At 38.1% G+C, this 22,784-nt stretch overlaps 1 long non-coding RNA gene across 1 annotated transcript; it reads right to left on the bottom strand.

Annotated features, from left to right (window-relative positions):
- Nucleotides 1–13,861: 13,861 nt before the first annotated feature.
- LOC148577787 (uncharacterized) lies at nucleotides 13,862–17,176 on the bottom strand. The gene is made up of 3 exons (XR_015902750.1): nucleotides 16,477–17,176; nucleotides 15,153–16,390; nucleotides 13,862–14,150 (listed from the first exon to the last, which is right to left on the bottom strand). It is a non-coding gene; the product is annotated as an uncharacterized LOC148577787 (long non-coding RNA).
- Between the last annotated feature and the right edge of the window lie 5,608 nt (nucleotides 17,177–22,784).

The following is a 22,784-nucleotide window of genomic DNA, read 5'->3' as shown; positions in this document are numbered from 1 at the left end:
TCAGTAAAAAATCACATGCAACAGTGGAGGCATACAAGAAGGCGACTAACGAAAACATAAAAGGGAAAAAACCAACTTGAAGGGGAAGAAGAAGCAAGCGTGAGGGAAGGAGGAGGAAAGAAATAGCAACAAACCCACACCAACAACCGCTTTCGAAACAAGGAAAGGAGGAAGCACGGAGACGCGAAAATAGAGGGCGTAGAGGAACAAAGCACTGCAGCGAGCAAAAGCAAAGAGAAAGGAGAGGAGAAAATGAAAGATGAGGCTTAAAAATTCAAAAATGAAATGAAAGAAGAGGGAAAGAAGGGAACGGCAAAAGAGGAGTTAATGAGCATTTAACCCTCGCACATTTCCAAAATAGCGCAACGCGTGCTGCATTTAAAGAGAAAAAAGAAAAAAAATGCTCCGCAACCAAATCCCAGCAAGAGTCATATTGGAGGTCGACCCAAGGCGAAATGCTCGAGCTCGATTTCCCCAAAAGGATCAAAGTCTAAAGGACATGACCTTAAAAAATCGAGCTTAAGCAGGGGCACTGTTCATACCCTATGTCGAGCTATCCGACCCGGGCTGGTTGAAGACAAAGCAACCGACCTATCCAGGTTAGGTCCCCCGACCTCTACTTTAAAAGAGTTCGGCCAAATCATCACGAAGAAGCCCAAGCAGGCCCAAACAAAGGGACATAGCCTAATCTAAAGGCAGTTAAAGCCTAGAAAGATAAAGGCGGTTCCCCTTAGAGAAAAGATGACTTCACTTAAAGATAAGATAAGATAACTAACCTATCTTATCTAGAAAGGTCAGCCCACACTACTATAAATACACTAGAGCACCCAGGTATAAATTCATACTCTGATTCTACTAAAAACCTGCTTAAAGCCCATGCTAACTTAAGCATCGCAGTCTCTTGCAGGTACCACCACCCTCTGGTGATGAAGGATCAGCAGCATCGCCAAGTCCATCAAGCCGGACACATCAGCTCTGGCCACTATCGCAGATCTCGATCAAGATCAACCTACAGTTTCAAGTAACCCTCGGAACAGTTAGTAATTAGGAGTTTGCTCTTTCCTTGCCTTTTGATATTCTTTGTTTTGATTTTCTCTTTTCCATATGACTTCTTGTCCTTGTGGTTTTGGATATGGTTATGACTACATTGTAGGTAATGAAAATATAAATGATGGCTCATATTATGGGAGAGATGAATTCTTGAGAAGGGAACCATATTCATATGAGCAATCACCATGGCAACCTCCTCAACCAAGCTATTATGATTGTAATCCCTCCTATGATGCATATCATTCCAATGGATATGATGGTTCTTATCATGATTATGCCACTCAAACACCATCATTCCATGCACCATACTTGACGTTAGGATTTTTGCCAGTAAAGAATTTTATAAAAATAGTCGCGTTGTAGATATAGTTTCTAAACCAACAGAAATCCCTTCGTACAAACGTTTTGGTTGTCACAAGTAACAAACCCCTAAATAAATTGATAACCGAAGTATTTAAACCTCGGGTCGTCTTCTCAAGGAACTGCAGGGAAGTATGTTCTTATTATTGGTTATGAAGATTGTAAATTGGGGTTCTGAAGGTAGGGAGCAAGTAATTTAAATTGTAATTAAAGTAAGTAAAAGACTGTAATTTAAATAAATAACTGTAAAACACACTTTTGGCAAGGTATGAGAAATTAGAAGTCCTATCTTAGTTATCATTATGAATGATGATGAAAATTGAATCTTAATTCAACTTAGTTAACCTTTGCCAGAGCAAGGGAAAGTCAAGTGACTAATTAGTTAGATCCTCAAATCCTAGTTAATCCCTAAGGAAAGATTGGGATCATTGAAGTTCAATTCAATTAGCAAAGATAACAATTATTAATCATGTTGAGTTTGATAACTCCTGAGTTACTGATTTCTTAACCAAGACCAAAAGGGGGAAAGTAAATTTACTGGAATAAAAATGTCTTCAGATTGGGGATAAAAGTAACATAAATAAAAGGAAGCAATTGTAAACTGAAATACCTCAATTAATTTAAAGAGTAATCTGTAACATGGAAGAATTCATAAATAAAATTGAGAAAATAATAAAAAGGAATATTGAACCTGATAAAAAGATAATCCTGAAAGCGAATAAAATCCTAAATCTAAATCTTAATCCTAAAGAGAGAGGAGAGAACCTCTCTCAAAACTAAATCTAAATCATGGAAAACTAACTAATTCTAGACTCTCTTTCTGAATGGATGCATTCTCCCACTTCATAACCTCTGGTCTATGCCTTCTGGACTTGGATTTGGGCCAAAAAGGGCTTCAGAATTCGCTATAAGCGTTTTCTGCAATTTCTAGTGCGTGGCCTCTGTCACACGTCCGCGTGGGTCACGCGATCGCGTCATTGGGAGTTTTTCCTTGTCACGCGGTTGTGTCAGTCATGCGGCCACGTCATATGCGTTTCGCTCAAGGCGCGCGGTCGCGTCAGTCATGCGGCCGCGTCAATGTCTCTTCGCGCTGGCATGCGGCCGCGTCGCCCATGCGATCGCGTGGCTGCCAGTTTCTTCAAAAACTCTGTTTTATGCTTTCCTTCCAATTTTGTGTGTTTCCTTTCAATCCTTTAAGTCATTCCTGCCTTAGAAGATCTGAAACTACTCAACACACGAATCACGGCATCGAATGGAAATAAAGGGTAATCAAAATAATTATTTTTAAGCATAGGAAACATGTTTTTCACATACATCACATAATAAGGAAGGGAAAGCAAAACCATGCAATTAATATGAATAAGTGGGTGAAGGATTGAATAAATCACTCAGATTAAGCACAAAATATATCATAAAATATAGGTTTATCAACCTCTCCACACTTAAACAATAGCATGTCCTCATGCTAAGTCCAAGATAAAGAGTAAGTTAAGGTTAAAGTAGTGGAATCTCATGCAATGCAATCTACTCTAAATGCAACTACCTACATGCATCATGCAATTCTTAATTGTTATTCACTTGTATATAAAGCTCACATGTAGTTGAATTAATTCACATTCTCAAGGAATCATATATATAGCCAAGCCTTAGATAGTGATAAAGTGCCTTTACAATTGAGATGGGAGAGAAGAACATTTTATAAACTTGCAAGACAATTTATAATTTAAGCAGAGATATATGTTAATGAGCTATTGAACGCTCATTGGATTTTGTGTTTACTCTCTAGTCACTCAGTGTTTATTGGGTTAAACACTCTATTCTTCTTTTTATCCTTCCTTTCTATAACTTTGTTCTTCATCTAACCAATCAACAATTATAGAATATAGGCATACAAAAGTCATGAGGTCTTTAATTAAGGTTGTAATGAGGTCAAGATAAAGGTAAGGGTATATGTATAAGGCTAAGTGAGCTAATTAAGCAAATCCTTGATTAGTCTAAGATCTCACCTAACATACATACTTTGTAAAGCAAAACTTCTTTACCTATTTTCCCACTTTTCCCACTTTTGATGTTACATGCTCATACTTTAACTTTTCGTCCCATGTGCATTTATTTTGTATTTGGGGAATTCTTTTGTATCCCCTTTATTCAAATACTGAAAAATAACATTTTTTTATTGCACTGGTAATTCAATTATTTGATTTTACATGAGCATGCTTCCCAAAATTTTTATTTGAATAATTTTATTCTTTTCAACTTTTCTACCTTTTGTTTTTATCATCCATGTTCCCAATAGGTTTCCCACACTTAAACAATTAAACACTTTCTATCTTAAGCTAACCAAGAATTCAACTTGGGATTTTTTTTAATTTATTTTTCTGCTTAAGGCTAGTATTGTGGCTTATAGAATAAGAGGGGATTTAAAGGCTCAAGGGGGTTAATAAGGGTGATGTAAAAGGTAGGCTAATTTGGGATAAGTGAGCTAAAATTAAACAATGGCCTCAATCACTCTCTTGGTATGCATTTCTATTCTATAATCGGACATATAGATTAAAACAGAGTAAAGTACACCAGAATAAATAAGAAGGGTGGAACACACAGGAATAAAATTTTATGGTTTGAATGTAACCATACAATTAAGCTCAAAACTCACAGGCTGTGTGTTTTCTAACTCAAAAATCATATATCAGTTATGTATGTCATGCAAGTAAAATTAAAAGTTCCCATTATTCTCAATGTAAAACTTAAGGTGGCTTTAAAGTTCTAGTGTTCCTCCTTGATGAAATGTTGTTAACTAACTAACATGTAATGCTATATACACAAGGTGTATGGATTGTTTCTATTATGTTCAAGTTCCTAGTTTACTTCCTTTTTATATTTTCAATATAAACTAAGCTATCTTATGCTAAAAAGGGTAAACTATACTAATTAATCCATAATTTCTATAACTAATAAGTTAGAATTGCAACTAAACTAAATGGCTGAAATATGAACTAAAGTGCAAAATACAGAAAATAGAGTATAAATACATGAAAATAGCAATGTATAAGTATTGGGAAAATAAAAATAAAAATAAAGAGAAAAATACAGAAAAATAGCAAAATAAAATGAAAGAGTCTGTAGTGGTTCACAAAAAAAAATACGCCAGAGATGGCGACCTCCCCACACTTAAAATGAAGCATCGTCCCTCATGCTCACTCAAGCAGGGTGTGAAGGGGTGTCATCACTGGAAGGGTGGGTAGCTGGAGTCTCTGTGGTGGTGGTCTGAGGATCTGCCTGTTGCAGAGGAGGTGCTGACTGGATAGGGATCTCGGGGTCTATAGCCTGAATCTGAGGTGGGGCCTCCTGATGTGATGCGGCCTGCTCTGTGCCTGCCTGCACAGCCTCGCTCTGTGGATGGGTCTCTGCCTCGTGATCATCCGCCTCCTCCTCAGATGGTGTGTCAGGCTCTGAGGGAATGTCGCTGCCAGATCGGATCGTCAGCTTCAGGTGCTCATAGCGTCGCTTGTTGTGACGCTCCATCTGGTCGAGCTGCCGAAACAGGCGGTGCACTAGGTGATAAACTGGCTCTGAGGCAGGTGGAGGTGCAGTGGTGGTGGCAGGGGGTAGCTGGGGCAGCTGTGGAAGAAGAGGGGCCGGCAGATGGTGTGGCTGTCTCATCAGTAGCAGTGAGGAATGGAGGTCTATAGCCCAAAGCCAGAAAGTTCCTGCTGTGAGGGATAATCTTCTTGCATTCTGCAGCAGGTGGCTTTTCATCAGCATCCTCCCAAGGCACATCAGCTCGACGGCCTAGCTGTGTAATCAGATAAGGAAAGGGAAGAGTGCCTCGAACGTGGACCCTGGCCATGTGGTACCGGATAAAGCGTGGCAGGTACAGGTCCTTACCCTCCATCACACACCATAGGAGGGTGATCATAGCGGCAGGTATCTCTGTCTCATGGGTACTCGGCATGACAAAGTTGCTCAGAATCTGGTGCGATAACCGAGCCTCATCATTTAAGTAAATCCGCTTGATTCCCTTTGGCATGGTGGTGTTCTGACCCATGATCCATGGAATGGTCGGGTCAAGGGCTTTCCTGGCCTTGACTGCATCCAAATCAAACTTCATGAAGCGCATATCCTCCTCAGCTTTTTGATAACCATCCAGTTGATCAGATTTAGGCAGAAGCTTCAGAACATCCTCTATGACTTCTTCAGTGACCAGAATCTGCTTCCCTCTTAGGTTCACTGCATCTAGGGAAGTCTTGAAGTAATTTCAGTAGAATTCCCTTACCCAAGATGCATTGACCTCAGTTAGGTTTCTTTCCAAGAAGAACCAGCCTCTTTGTTTGATTTGCTCAGAGGTGTATTGCTTGAGTTCTTCTGGGATTTTTAAAGTCCTCTCCAGGTACAGGTTCCTGGAGGTTGTAAACACCGGATACTTCAGCTCACAGTATCGGTTTGCAAACTTTGCAGGATCAGTAGCAGGGAGTAGCTGGTCGGCCTTCTCCTGCGGGGTAAAGTTTTTCTCCCGCCAGGAGTCATCGTGCATGATATCCATGATGGACATAGAGGATTCTCCTCTTTTACGTTTTCGAGTAGTAGCCTTTGCTTTTCCTTTTCTTTGCCTGGCATACATCCTGAAAAACAGAAAACCAGAATATAATAAAAACAGGAAAAGCAAATAGGCAAATAATCAAAAGAAACACAAAGTGGCAAAGGAGCAATAGGATAATGAAAATGAGTTAAGTAAATGTGCATTAAGGATTGTATAGGAGTTAAAAGTCCGAAAAGAAGAATTCAGAATCCAAAATGTAATGGAAGTCATGTTAATTAGGAAAATTAACATTATGCCTTGGTTAGAAGGTTAAAAGAAAGTGAAAAAACAGAAGAGATGTTGTGAAAGGTTAGGTTGGTTAGAATTGAAAAAAAAGTTTATGAAGTTAAAATTAGGGAGTTAGTAAAAAGTGGTTTAAGGAAAGTGGCATAATGATCATATTCCAATTAACAGGCATTCACAATGAGAAGATATAGGTAATTCATATCCAAACAAGGAAATTAGCTTGATGATGATTCAGATAGATATAGAAATAGCAAAAATTGGAATCTAATAATCAAAAATGTAGATTATGAACCAGGAAATCAAAAAGAATAGGAAATCTTGTCCTGGCATTCATTAATTGTTCTGGTAAAAGCAGAGTAAAGCAGAGTTTAAATAGCCAAAACCAAAATATAAATGAAAGTCAAAGACAGTTTATAAAAATTTGGGCAGCATTCCGGCTAAAATTGGATTGTCCCGGAAAATAAATAGCAGTCAGAATAGTTCATATGAATTAAAAATACATCTGTAAGTACATATAGGGAATATGAACATGAAAAAGCAGTGTAAAGAGCAGCATGAAACAGTAAATTTCAGCATATGAACAATACGAATATCACAGCAACAGAAGAATTGCGAATTGATAAAACAAGAAACACGAACAGCGCAATTAAACAGGCCTAAATCCACTAACCACATTCTAGGCTACCTAACAACCTAAAATCCACTACAACATGCATATCTAACTAGCATAAATATGAACATAAACAGAAAAATATGAATTAACTACGAATGGATAGAAGGGTAGCGTTCATCGGAACCTAGTAGGCGAATTAAGGAGAGTGGGGCAGAGTGGTGGCTGGGGGTTGGTGGCGGTGGCGTCTGGCGCGGCGCAGGAGGGTGGCGGAGGCGGTGGCTACTGTTCGGGGGCAGGGGCTTCGGGAATGGAATGGGGGTAGGGGGGAAGGGTGGTTGGCGGATGGGGGCGCGGCGGTGACGGCGGCGCGGTGGGGTCGTGATCGCGGAGGGGGGCAGTGGCGGTGGAAGGAGGAGGAAGAAGGAAGAAGAAGAAAGAAGGGGAAGGAGGAAGGGGGTGGTGTGGCGACGGGGTTTGGGTGGTCGGCGGGGTGGCGGCGGTCGGTGATGGTGGCTGGGTGGTGATTGGGTGGTTGGAGAAGAAGAGAGGAAGGAGAGGGGTTTGGGGGGGGGGGCGCGAATGGTAGGGTTTGCGTGGGACACGCGATCGCATGGAATGGATTAGGGAGCAAATGACGCGATCGCCTGGGGCATGTGATCGCATCGGTGGAAATTGTGCTAAACGCACAATTCCAGCGTCGTTTCAGCGCAACTCTCTGTCTCCTTTTGGGTTGTTGTGTAATCCATGCGACGCGATCGCATCGCTCACGCTGTCGCGTGGGATTGACATTGTGCAAGTGACGCGATCGCGTCAGGGACGCGACTGCGTGGACGTTTTGTGCAAAACGTACAATGGCCGCACGATGCCTGCCTAACTTTCTGGTCGTTGGATGTTTACGCCGATCTCCAGATCACATGACCACGTGAATGACGCGGATGCGTGGAGAATGTTTTCGCAACTTGACGCGATTGCATGGACGATGCGGTCGTGTCGCACACCCTTTTTTTTCGTTCAAAATGCAGAATGCAGTGCTAATATGAATGTTATGCATGATTCCAGGTTCAATGAAATAAAATAAAATAAAACTCAAAAATAAACAAAACGAAATAAAATTAAAATTGAAAAAGGAACGATCATACCATGGTGGGTTGTCTCCCACCTAGAACTTTTAGTTAAAGTCCTTAAGTTGGACATTGGATGAGCTTCCTATTATGGTGGTTTGTGCTTGAACTCATCCAGGAATCTCCACCAATACTTGGAATGCCAATAGCCTCCGGGGTCCCAAACTAGGCATGTAAAGCTTCTGAGCAGCTTCAAATAGATTCTCAGGCTCCCGGAGTGACGAATGTCAGAATAGATTCTAGGATCCCAAACTTGGCTTTTAAATCCGCCTTCGTCTTGATCCATATTTTTCCATCCGGGCGGTTTAGAAATTAGATTCTCACCAAGATAACCAAACGTTTTCCGAGATCCATTTGATAGATCATGATGCCAATCCGCACACTTCGAATTGAAGTATGGAACCTTATGGAACTTTGTGCACCAGCTCTGAGCACGAGCCATTTCCCTTTTATTCTTAAAGCCACAGAGAGCTCTAAGCTGGCCATCTATTTCAAGCAAACCATATTCAAGTGGAAAAATAAAGCTAAAGGTTAAGGATTGTACCCACTTGAAGCTTGTATTGGGTGGTAATGGCCTTGGGATAGGTGTTTCCAGTGGTTCTGTGAGCTCTACTCTCTTGTGCTCTTCTGTGAATTTCTCCACTTCCATGCAGACTTCTTCAAATGCTTCCATGTCCTGATCAAAGCCTTCAATGTCTTCCTCATCACTTAAGTCATAAACAGGAGGTTGAGAGAAATCTACCTCCACGTCATCTTCGTATTCACTTGGGGAAGATTCTTCGATCTCAGAGAATTCACTTGAGGATGCAAGTTCAATACTAGGAGAACTTGACTTGTGACTATCATCATCAAGAAAATTTGCTTCTTGGATTATTCCATCTAGTTCTTCATAAGAGACTTGCTTTGGGGGTTGTACACTATCCTCTTTAGCATCAATTGTAACGGCCTTGACAGAATTCTCCACAACTCTGGGTTCCCATGGAAGTTTAGCGTCTCCTAAGTCTTTAACCAACTCTTCTTCTTGTATAATGACAGCTTCCTCTACTTGTTCTAATATGAAGTCATGCTCTATCTTGTCCACTAGAGTTTCTAATATCTCCTTCATGCTATGCCCTTCATTAGATTGTCCACATGGGGCTCTGGGAGTCCCTTGAATGTTCGAACGTCTAGAAGATAATTTGACTTATTGCTTGCTCCAATTGATGAATGTAACGCCTTAACTTTCAGCACGTCATGATCGTACCAAAAGCAAGACGTTACTGACCTGTTTTCTTTTTTTACTATTTAATATTGAGCCTTTAGATCGATACCGCGTTTCAATTTTAAGAAAATGCCAGAAAACTTTTGTTTCTATTAATGAAAATCATATATCAAAGATCTCCAAGAAATACTAGTCACATAGTTATTAATAATAATAAATACCATACAAAAGAAACTCAGTTACAACTCCTATCCCTCTGTATAAAATAAAATCTTAAATAACAAAGGAGAGTGAATTCTATAAAAGCAACTCAACACGTAAACTTAACTTAAATAAAACTCCTAATCGGCCGCGGCTTCAAACTGAGTCTCCGAACCTGTGTCACTGAAAGGGTGGAAGATTTTGGGGTGAGAACACACCACTAGTTCTCAGTAGGGAATGGGAATGCCGTAAAAGTAATGAAATAAATTGCAAATAACTAACTTTACTCAATAAAACCATTTTGTTAAGCCTTTGGAAATACTTTTTATTTTTACCTTATTACATTCTTTAAATTTCCGAACGTAAACTAATCTCAATCACAACCTCAGTTCCCAATCACAGAGAAACAACAGCACAAGAAACAGATCAATAAACAAACAAATTGCAATAAGACAAACAAGTCAAGCAGCACTATCAGAGAGAAAATATAACAAGCAAAACAAGATCAAATATAAATGCGCAATCAATATAATGCATGTCTCTCCTAAGCAGGCCATGAGCTCATGCGTCGGTTGTCTACCCGCAACCCGACGTTACTCGGAGCGAACCCCGAATATGGTTTCTTTACTGTGTCAATTAGACACCTTGGCATCACGGTTACCCGTGTCAATTAGGCCTCATCATAATAATGTGTATCACAGTAAGAAACAGTGCTATCAATTAGGCGAACATTCCCGCATTAGCAATCTCAGGCTATCCGTTAGGCGGACACTTTCGCATTAGCAGTTTGGCACAAAGGCCCAATTAAACATACAATATGCTATCAGTTAGGCGGACACTTCTGCATTAGCACTTGGCACAAAGGCACATTCAATATAATTTTAAACATTTATTTCATTCCTTGTTCCTCATTTTTCTTTCTTCACTGCATCTCTCAATATCATTGTCTTTAACTTTAACCTTTCTTAGGGCAACTTACATTCCTTTTTAATTCCTAAGTTTGTCTAATCTAAAACCATGTTGGTAAGGTAATTCTAGAGATCTTAATCTTTAATTCAAGTTAAGTTTTACTGAATTTGGATTAGAATTGAATTTTATACAAGCTTTAAAATTCTGCTGTTGCATTTACAAAAATTCCAAAAACAGACAGCAGCCATCTTTTCTATAAATTCCATAATAATTTCAATTCTAATCCATTGCTTCTAAATTTTGGTGATTTTACAGTCAACATCCCTAAGTTTTAGAATCCACAAGTTTCAGGTTCATATCACTTCATTTGATTAATTAATTATCAATTGGAAGTGGAGCCCTGTTTTCATAAACCAGTTCAGAGTTTCCAGCAAACAACCGACCTTCCAAGTGACTTATCTAAGTCTACAAAATAGATATGAACATGAAACTTATACTCACTTAAAATAGACTGATAGATCTTTGAAATACTTTTGAAATCAACTCAAAATTCTATTTAAATTAAAAGTTATAGCGTCTGGAAGTTGGTACTGCAGAACCAGTAAACCAGAAAAATCTGCGGCAACCACTAAACTTCGAAAAATCATATCTTCCAAACCACTTAGGCAAATTTCCTGAAATTTTTATGAAATATTCAAGACACACTATAGTTTTACAGAAAAATAATTTCATCTAAAAATTAGGTCTGGACTGCACCCAAAGATTCATTCGTTCTACTGCCAATTATGCAGATTTCTGCAGAAATTCTGCACAAAATATTTCCAACAATCTCACATACCAAATCTTATATTCAAGCCTAGGATTCATCTAAAACCACATTTCTAACTTTCTTTTGACTAACCAAAGTTGCCCAAGAACTCTTAATAAAATATATCACAACTAAACTAACATATTCAATTAACAACAATCACAACCTAATCAAGCACACAGTTCAATAACCACCATCTGACATAAAAAATTAGAACCAGAATTTCCAGCAATCCAGTCACAATCACGATCTTAACTCAAAATCGTTCTTAAAAACCAAAATCAGCATTACCAAACGTTTTTAAAGTCATCATTCAAACATATTTTAAACGAAGAACAAAACATGCTTTCACAATTACAAACACCCAATACATTTTCAGTAAACTTTCACACCAACATACACGTTCTTTTAACCAAGATCTCAAACCACATAAAACCACCAAGAGACATAACCAGTCACACATTCACTCTGCATCCAAAATCCATCATAGATCAAGCATTCATATATATTTGCAATAACTCAGTAAACTTCTTAGGCATTCAAAGTTTAAAGTATTTAATTTAATAAAATATCCCCTACCTCGATTAGCTGAACTCACAAGAGTTACCCAGGTTAAATCCGCTTACTTTAAATTCACAGCACCAGCGGCAATTCCTTCATGACCAAGATGGCGGTAGCAGCACCAATTTTAATCCCGCTCACATCAACCACAACTTTGACAGTTCCATGAGAATACATCGATACTAAAATGAAGATATCAACTATTGAAATTAGGATAAAAACATAGCAGAGAAACAGGGTGTAAACAGAGCATGAATGGAAGCGTTACAGGGTTACGAATGGGGAATTCGATGTCAGAACAAAGAGGAGGATGCAACAGCTTGCCTTCTCGAATGACAAGCTTCAGCATGAACAACGGCGGCGCTCAAGAATTCCGGCGGCAGGGACGCTGGGCAGAAACAGCAGAAGAACGACGCTCCCTCTCTTCGAGCTCCTCGTTCATTTCTCTCTCTAGGTTTCTTCCACTGTGACAGTGGCACCAGGAACCTTCGTCACTTTTGTCTTCCCTCGGTGAACAGTGTCAACGGTGTGGAGTGGCGGCACGGTGCAACGGCAGCGGCGGAACGGACTTGATGGAAAGCAGAACGACGACGCTTTCTCTCTCCCAGCTCAGCGACGACGATGACGATTCCTTATGGTGGTCGCGCTCCTCTCTTCGGCGACTGGCGGCGAGCTGGGCGCGGCAACGTGGTGCGGTGGCTGGCGCAGTCTCCCTCTTCTGTTCCCCTCTCCTCTCGTTCTCTGCTCTCTCAAATCTCACTCTCCTTTCCCCTGTTTCATTTTCTCCCTTTTTCTTTTCTTTTGTTATGTGAGGTTGCTTGTGTTGTGTGTATACAAGGAAAAGGTGTAGCGGTGGTGAGTGAATAGTGAGGAAGAGGTGAGCGTGGCTCACTAAGAGGTGGACAGGTGTGGAGGGGGTTATGTGTGTGATTTGTGTAAGAGGGATTAGGGTGGGTGAAATTAGGAATTAGGGTTTAGAATTGGGAATTTAGGATTTGAGTAGAGTTTTGATCTAAAACCCAATTTAATCAATATAATTAATTCTAAGAACACTATTTTATTTTCTAAATTACAAATTATTTGTAATTAAATACTTTAATTTAAAATTATAGATAAATAAATAAATTTTCTTTTTGTTCATAATATTAGTCAAAACTTTAAATTATTTCAATTTAAATTATATACAAAACTTTCTTTCATCTCCAATTACTAAAACTCTGAATTTTAATTAAGCAAAATCATTAATTTTAGTAAATTAAAAACACCTAATGATAATTGAAATTTATATAAAACCAAATTAATTTAAAACATGAAGTCTCATAAGCTTTCTAAAAAGAAAATCATATATATAATTATAAATAATTCATTATTTATTTTCTAAAAATCCCGGGGTTTACATCCCACCCCACTTATAAAAATTTTCGTCCTCAAAAATTAGCATATTGCATAAAACATTACGTAATTTTAACATTTTACATTTTTAAAACACCTTGTGAAAAAGTAAAAAGTCTCTACTCATATAGATACATATACAGTTTCATGTATTTGGGTTTTCATAAGACATAGAAAAGATAAGATAGAAGTTTGATTGCAGAGCAGAAGTTACAAGATAGGCTTGGTATCCCAGAAAATTCAAATAAACATACGCAGTTAAGATCAAACGAAAACGCACATGAACAAGGAGCGAGATTGAAGAATAATTAGTTCACTTTTTCAAGAAAGAAACCTCAGACAAAACTTCAAAACAAACCATGGAGGGACAAGATACGAAATCAAGCAATCCCGAGACGTAACTTCTAGAATTCCCAATCCCCGTGATTCGCATTACCTATTATTTCTATTTCGTCCATGACAACCCATTAGTGTTCCCATATACATAAATCATTAGTGTTAAGTTGGCCAGACTTAATACCATGAGGTATGCAATGGTAGACTAACAGCGTTAATCATCAGACAGTCATGCATATCAAATCTAAATTCTTGTTATCAGAATAAGTCACTAAGCATGATAGACACTCAGAGTATGCAATGAAGCATAGTCAGTCCAATCACAAGGCTCTAATGGGAACGAACTGCTCTGATACCATAATGTAACGCCTTAACTTTCAGGACGTCATGATCGTACCAAAAGCAAGACGTTACTGACCTGTTTTCTTTTTTTACTATTTAATATTGAGCCTTTAGATCGATACCGCGTTTCAATTTTAAGAAAATGCCAGAAAACTTTTGTTTCTATTAATGAAAATCATATATCAAAGATCTCCAAGAAATACTAGTCACATAGTTATTAATAATAATAAATACCATACAAAAGAAACTCAGTTATAACTCCTATCCCTCTGTATAAAATAAAATCTTAAATAACAAAGGAGAGTGAATTCTATAAAAGCAACTCAACACGTAAACTTAACTTAAATAAAACTCCTAATCGGCCGCGGCTTCAAACTGAGTCTCCGAACCTGTGTCACTGAAAGGGTGGAAGATTTTGGGGTGAGAACACACCACTAGTTCTCAGTAGGGAATGGGAATGCCGTAAAAGTAATGAAATAAATTGCAAATAACTAACTTTACTCAATAAAACTATTTTGTTAAGCCTTTGGAAATACTTTTTATTTTTACCTTATTACATTCTTTAAATTTCCGAACGTAAACTAATCTCAATCACAACCTCAGTTCCCAATCACAGAGAAACAACAGCACAAGAAACAGATCAATAAACAAACAAATTGCAATAAGACAAACAAGTCAAGCAGCACTATCACAGAGAAAATATAACAAGCAAAACAAGATCAAATATAAATGCGCAATCAATATGATGCATGTCTCTCCTAAGCAGGCCATGAGCTCATGCGTCGGTTGTCTACCCGCAACCCGACGTTACTCGGAGCGAACCCCGAATATGGTTCCTTTACTGTGTCAATTAGACACCTTGGCATCACGGTTACCCGTGTCAATTAGGCCTCATCATAATAATGTGTATCACAGTAAGAAACAGTGCTATCAATTAGGCGAACATTCCCGCATTAGCAATCTCAGGCTATCCGTTAGGCGGACACTTTCGCATTAGCAGTTTGGCACAAAGGCCCAATTAAACATACAATATGCTATCAGTTAGGCAGACACTTCTGCATTAGCACTTGGCACAAAGGCACATTCAATATAATTTTCAACCTTTATTTCATTCCTTGTTCCTCATTTTTCTTTCTTCACTGCATCTCTCAATATCGTTGTCTTTAACTTTAACCTTTCTTAGGGCAACTTACATTCCTTTTTAATTCCTAACTTTGTCTAATCTAAAACCATGTTGGTAAGGTAATTCTAGAGATCTTAATCTTTAATTCAAGTTAAGTTTTACTGAATTTGGATTAGAATTGAATTTTATACAAGCTTTAAAATTCTGCTGTTGCATTTACAAAAATTCCAAAAACGGACAGCAGCCATGTTTTCTATAAATTCCATAATAATTTCAATTCTAATCCATTGCTTCTAAATTTTGGTGATTTTACATTCAACATCCCTAGGTTTTAGAATCCACAAGTTTCAGGTTCATATCACTTCATTTGATTAATTAATTATCAATTGGAAGTGGAGCCCTGTTTTCATAAACCAGTTCAGAGTTTCCAGCAAACAACCGACCTTCCAAGTGACTTATCTAAGTCTACAAAATAGATATGAACATGAAACTTATACTCACTTAAAATAGACTGATAGCTCTTTGAAATACTTTTAAAATCAACTCAAAATTCTATTTAAATTAAAAGTTATAGCATCTGGAAGTTGGTACTGCAGAACCAGTAAACCAGAAAAATCTGCAGCAACCACTAAACTTCGAAAAATCATATCTTCCAAACCACTTAGCCAAATTCCCTGAAATTTTTATGAAATATTCAAGACACACTAAAGTTTTACAGAAAAAGAATTTCATCTAAAAATTAGGTCTGGACTGCTCCCAAAGATTCATTCGTTCTACAGCCAATTATGCAGATTTCTGCAGAAATTCTGCACAAAATATTTCCAACAATCTCACATACCAAATCTTATATTCAAGCCTAGGATTCATCTAAAACCACATTTCTAACTTTCTTTTGACTAACCAAAGTTGCCCAAGAACTCCTAATTCAATATATCACAACTAAACTAACATATTCAATTAACAACAATCACAACCTAATCAAGCACACAGTTCAATAACCACCATCTGACATAAAAAATTAGAACCAGAATTTCCAGCAATCCAGTCACAATCACGATCTTAACTCAAAATCGTTCTTAAAAACCAAAATCAGCATTACCAAGCGTTTTTAAAGTCATCATTCAAACATATTTTAAACGAAGAACAAAACATGCTTTCACAATTACAAACACCCAATACATTTTCAGTAAACTTTCACACCAACATACACGTTCTTTTAACCAAGATCTCAAACCACATAAAACCACCAAGAGACATAACCAGTCACACATTCACTCTGCATCCAAAATCCATCATAGATCAAGCATTCATATATATTTGCAATAACTCAGTAAACTTCTTAGGCATTCAAAGTTTAAAGTATTTAATTTAATAAAATATCCCCTACCTCGATTAGCTGAACTCACAAGAGTTACCCAGGTTAAATCCGCTTACTTTAAATTCACAGCACCAGCGGCAATTCCATCATGACCAAGATGGCGGTAGCAGCACCAATTTTAATCCCGCTCACAACAACCACAACTTTGACAGTTCCATGAGAATACATCGATACTAAAATGAAGATATCAACTATCGAAATTAGGATAAAAACATAGCAGAAAAATAGGGTGTAAACAGAGCATGAATGGAAGCGTTACAGGGTTACGAATGGGGAATTCGATGTCAGAACAAAGAGGAGGATGCAACAGCTTTCCTTCTCGAATGACAAGCTTCAGCATGAACAACGGCGGCGCTCAAGAATTCCGGCGGCAGGGACGCTGGGCAGAAACAGCAGAAGAACGACGCTCCCTCTCTTCGAGCTCCTCGTTCATTTCTCTCTCTAGGTTTCTTCCACTGTGACAGTGGCACCAGGAACCTTCGTCACTTTCGTCTTCCCTCGGTGAACAGTGTCAACGGTGTGGAGTGGCGGCACGGTGCAACGGCAGCGGCGGAACGGACTTGATGGAAAGCAGAACGACGACGCTTTCTCTCTCCCAGCTCAGCGACGACGATGACGATTCCTTGTGGTGGTCGCGCTCCTCTCTTCGGCGACTGGCGGCGAGTTGGGCGCGGCAACGTGGTGCGGTGGCTGGCGCGGTCTCCCTCTTCTGTTCCCCTCTCCTCTCGTTCTCTGCTCTCTCAAATCTCACTCTCCTTTCCCCTGTTTCATTTTCCCCTTTTTCTTTTCTTTTGTTATGTGAGGTTGCTTGTGTTGTGTGTATACAAGGAAAAGGTGTAGCGGTGATGAGTGAATAGTGAGGAAGAGGTGAGCGTGGCTCACTAAGAGGTGGACAGGTGTGGAGGGGGTTACGTGTGTGATTTGTGTAAGAGGGATTAGGGTGGGTGAAATTAGGAATTAGGGTTTAGAATTGGGAATTTATGATTTGAGTAGAGTTTTGATCTAAAACCCAATTTAATCAATATAATTAATTCTAAGAACACTATTTTATTTTCTAAATTACAAATTATTTGTAATTAAATACTTTAATTTAAAATTATAGATAAATAAATAAATTTTCTTTTTGTTCATAATATTAGTCAAAACTTTAAATTATTTCAATTTAAATTATATACAAAACTTTCTTTCATCTCCAATTACTAAAACTCTGAATTTTAATTAAGCAAAATCATTAATTTTAGTAAATTAAAAACACCTAATGATAATTGAAATTTATATAAAACCAAATTAATTTAAAACATGAAGTCTCATAACCTTTTTAAAAAGAAAATCATATATATAATTATAAATAATTCATTATTTATTTTCTAAAAATCCCGGGGTTTACAATGAAGGGTTGTTTGAAGTTGATCTACTGTTCCCTTGAGGTGAACTTCTGATTCTCGGGGTGATGGATTTGGACGTGGTACATTGGGAAGTGGTGTTGTTTGGGAGTAATTGGATTGGGATCGGGGTAAATGAGGATCATATGGTAGTGAATGGTGAAAAGGGGCTTGTGAGTGTGGTGGTTCAAAGTTGTGTTGAGAGGATGGCCTATAAGCATAGGGTGGGACTTGTTGGTAACTACAAGGTTGTCCACCATGTCTATTTGTTTGGTATGCATTGTAGAATGGTCTTTGTCCATGAAATCTTGGAGGGTGTTGTTGCCTAAAGGGTTGATCAGATCCTCTTGGCTCCATCCATCTTTGATTGCTCTGACCTTGATGCATGTTCCTGTTATAACTTTCATTACTTTCAACAATATTAGAACCAAACTTAAAGCGAGAGGGGTAAGAATTCATAGTGACTAATGAAAATAAAAGGAAAAAAAATAAAAACAAATAGACGAGTAAAAGAAAAATATTTACAATAACCAATAATAAGGCACACAGTTGTAGTTCCCCGGCAATGGCGCCATTTTGACGTTAGGATTTTTGCCAGTAAAGAATTTTATAAAAATAGTCGCGTTGTAGATATAGTTTCTAAACCAACAAAAATCCCTTCGTACAAACGTTTTGGTTGTCAAAAGTAACAAACCCCTAAATAAATTGATAACCGAAGTATTTAAACCTCGGGTCGTCTTCTCAAGGAACTACAGGGAAGTATGTTCTTATTATTGGTTATGAAGATTGCAAATTGGGGTTCTGAAGGTAAGGAGCAAGTAATTTAAATTGCAATTAAAGTAAGTAAAAGACTGTAATTTAAATAAATAACTGTAAAACACACTTTTGGCAAGGTTTGAGTGAAAGTTTTGTTTGTTGTGCCTGAAAAAAAAAAGGGGGGCATCCACGCGTAAGCGTGACAGACGCGTGAGCGTCGATTGCACATTTGCAACCCTTGGTACATTTTCCCGAGAGTTGTGCGTACTTCGCACGAACACTGTGCCTGAGGCACAACTGCCCCCACGTCTACGTGTCTCTGACGCGTATGCGTCGATTGTCCTGCTTGCCTCCCACGCGCATGCGTGGGCGACGCTTACGCGTCACTTCGTGCCCTTTTTCTCCTCTCTTTCTTCTTCTTCCCTCCCTCTTCCTTTATGCATTTCTTCTTCTTTCCTCTTTCTTTCTCACTTTCTTCTTCTCCTTTCAGAATCCCACTTCTTATTTTCATTTTCTTTTCTATGTTACATTTGCATCCCTTGCTTCATTGCAATTTAACTTTGCTTTTATAGCTTGTCCTTATTTTCTTTTCTAAATTTTTTTATAATGGTGTTGCACTCTCATACTCAATTGTTGAGAATCTCTTGGATTATTTTGGTGCTCCTCGACTTGTTTGATATTGTTGGGTGATGAAATTTTAATGTTTAATCTTTTATAATTCTTGTATTCTTTGTTCATTGATGTGACCTCATATAGTCTTTCATGACCCACTTTTTCTTGTTTGAACTTGATGCTCAACATGCTCTTCATGCTTTGACTTTACTCATGCATCAAGTATTAGTTAATTTGCCTTAACTTATATTGTTTTCTCACTTACATGTTGTAGCTACCATGTAGTTGAGAATCCTATTCTTATTTGGCATCAGCCCCCGCCTATGTTCTATTTGCTTTAATATCTTTGTTATAGGCTTAATTTTCCTTCATTTTCCTCTCCTTTTAGGATGGCCACCAAAAGGGAGAGGAAAAGCATTCTAAATGGGGTAACAAACAAGTCCATACGCACATCTATTTGAAGAAGCTCATCAATTATAGCAACCCGTCCACCTTGCTCCTCTTTGCAAGCACCGAGGACGGTGCAATCTTTAAGTGTGGGGAGGTCGTCCGACCGAGCTCCATGGGTAACAATTTCCTTTTTCAACACCAATTTTTCAATTTTTTCTTTGCTAGATTAGTTATTGCATTGCATGATAGGTTGCATATTAGTTAGAATTTATACATATTTTACCACTTCTTCCTTGTTAGGACTACTTGGTTAGGGTAATGATTTCCTTTCCAAGAAACTATGTTTTAGGGCACCCTACCAATTTGAAAATTTTTGGTATTAAACTTGCTTGAGGAATGTATTTTGGAACATAGTTTTAGAGTTGAGAACACAAGCAAGTGAGTCTTGAGTCAATTGTGTGGTTACATCTTATAACCACTTATCTTCCTTCTTGTGCGCATTGTTCTCCTTCTATGATTGTAATCCTTGACTTATTTGACTCTATATGTCCATTATTGTGTATATGAATGCATGTATATGATTGAAGCCATCATTTAACTTAGCCACTTACCCAAATAACCTTACCTTACAACAACCTTTGTTAGCCAACTTTGAGCCTACGATTAACCCACTTGTTCTTAATTTTAGCACATTACAAGCCTAAAGCGAAAAACCATAAATGTCCTTATTTGAATCTTTGATTGGCTTAGGCTAGTGTGTGTATGTCATTCAAGTATGGGGAACTTGGAACATTGGTTGAGGTAAGAGCATGTTCTTGTTTTTATTGAAAATATTGGGAATCGGGTATATACTCATGTGTCTATTGAATATGTAAACCATATGCATTGGTACCTTTGTATATAAGTACATCAAAAAGAAAAAAAAGAAAGAGAAAAATAAAAAAGAAAAGAAAAATGAATAAAAAAAGAAAAAAAAAAGAAAATATAGAAAGAAAAGAAAAAGAAAAAGAAAGAAAGAAAGAAAAAGGGGACAAAATATCCCAAAGTAAGATTTAATAACAATCAATGCATATGTGTAGTAACCAAAGGAGAATGCAGAGTATGTGAAAAAGTGAGGAATGGGTAGTTAGGTTAGCACTCAATTGTATAGGTTGTGCATAGGTTAGGTGGGATGCTTAGGTTAATCAAAGATTCAAATTCTGGTCCACTTAGCCATATATATAACCCTACCTTGACCCTAGCCCCGTTACAACCTAAGAAAAGACCTCATGATGTATGTATGCATGTATAGAATAATTGTTGATTATTAGAAGAAGAACAAATTTTGGAAAGCATGGAATAGAGGAGAATTGATTGATCAACCCTATACACCGAGCACATAGAGTGTAAACACTTCCAGTGAGGGTTCGAGGCTCAATTCCTTGTTCCCGACTCTCACGAGCGTTCTTCATGCAAGTTATGCGCACTTCACTTTGATGATTGGAATTGGTAGAGTTCATATATTGTTTATCATTTTGCCCTACGTGCTAATATATGTTCTTGGAAGGTTGATTTGCTTTTGACCAAGTAGATAGTAGCATTCATTTTAGTTGCATTCATATAGGAAGATTGCATCTTATAAATCTCATTCTCTTGTGATTCTTTGGTCTTTGGATTTCTTTTAAGCATGAGGACATGCCTGGTCTAAGTGTGGGGAGGTTGATAAACCCCGTTTTTAGGGTTTTATCAATGTTCTTTCACACTTATTCATAAAAAATGCAAGGTTTTGTGTTTCCCTCCCGATTTTTCTTCATGGATGAAAACATGCCTTTTTTACACTAAATGTGTTATATTTGAATCCTCTTCTATTACCACTTGATGCCGTGATCTGTTTGTTAAGTGATTTTAGAGTTTATAGGGCAAGGATGGCCTAGAAGAGAGGAAGGAAGCATGCATAAATAGAAGGAGCATGGAAATTGGAGCTTTGGAGCTTGAGCAGCGACGCGTACGCGTGCCTTAAGCGTATGAATGGATGCGTGCTACTGGGATCGGTGTGAAGAAGCCAAAGCTAGAAGTCGGCGCAATCGCGTGGCTGGGCCAGAACCTCATGGACGCGCACGCGTGCTGTACGCATGCGCGTGGATTGTAAAACTCCAGGGACGTGCACGTGTGCTGTGCGCGTATGCGTCAGTACTCGCATGTGATTTTTAAGTGAAAACGTGCTTGGCGATTTCACAGAGGCTGTGGGGCCCAATCTGAACGAACTTTGGTGCCAAAACACTTAAGAAGACCAAGGGATGAGGGGATTCTCATTTATTCACACATTTAGATATTTTTAGTTAGTTTTGGAAGTTACATTTTATAGAGAGAGAAACTCTAGCTTCTTTCTAGGGTTTTACTTCTCGATTTGGAATTCTCTTGGATCTATTGGTGATATCTTTTGTCAATTCAATTCTACATTGCTTCAAGTTTTAGATCTAATTATCTCACTCTCAATTTAGTTCTTGTTACTCAAGTTACTTGTGGATCTTAGATTTGGATTTTGTTACTTTGATTTTCATTAACGCTTGAGGAATTTTATGTTCATTGTTGCCAATTGTTTGATTGTTGTTAATCTCTTGTAGTGGATATCTTTGATTTCAAGTTTATTCGCAATTTTACAATATCTTTCACCCTTGCTCTCCAAGTGTTTGAGAAAATGCCAACTTTAGCTATGGAGTAGACTTTTCATTCTTGGCTTGGGGTTGAGATATTGGAGACACTTGAATTATCAATGTCTTTTGTTGATTATCAATTGGAAATTGCTAATTAGTTTGAATGCCACTAAGGCTAGACTTCCCTAGGGTTAGACTAGGACTTTTGAACTCAAAATGATTACTTTCACTTGACTTTCCTTCATAGTAGAGGTTAACTAAGTGAAGCAATAACTAATTGTGGTCACAATTGATGGAGATTATGATGATAGGAAGTCTAATTCTCACTCCTAGCCAAGGTTTTTATATTGCTTGATTGTCATTTACACTGTTAGCTTGCTCCTTTCTTGCCTTAAACTCCAAAACACCAATACAACTTCTAACCAATGATGTGCATCTTGGAGCACTCCTAGGGAGAACGACTCGGGACTAATACTCTCAGTTATTGAATTTGGATTGTGGTGACACAATATCCTTATTCGATAAGGAATTGTGTGTCGGTTTAGACTATACTCACGATTGGATTTATTGATAAATTCTACACCGACATAAAATCTCTCATCAGGCTTCCCTTAAGGTGATTCTACGTGGTGGATTAATAGAAAACCAAACGTGGTTTCGGATTTTTCATAAAATAGATTTTCGTTGTAAGTATAGCTCCGAACCAACAATTGATCCTAATCAAAATTTAATCCAAGATATTGTCACAATTCAAATCAAATTAACCGAGAGTATTTAGACTCTCGGGTCGTTCT

The sequence above is a fragment of the Arachis ipaensis genome, chromosome B1 (assembly GCF_059453495.1).
Source record: "Arachis ipaensis isolate K30076 ecotype BB chromosome B1, ASM5945349v1, whole genome shotgun sequence".
In the NCBI taxonomy this organism is placed as follows: domain Eukaryota; kingdom Viridiplantae; phylum Streptophyta; class Magnoliopsida; order Fabales; family Fabaceae; genus Arachis; species Arachis ipaensis.
This window is presented reverse-complemented; position numbering and strand designations above follow the sequence as displayed.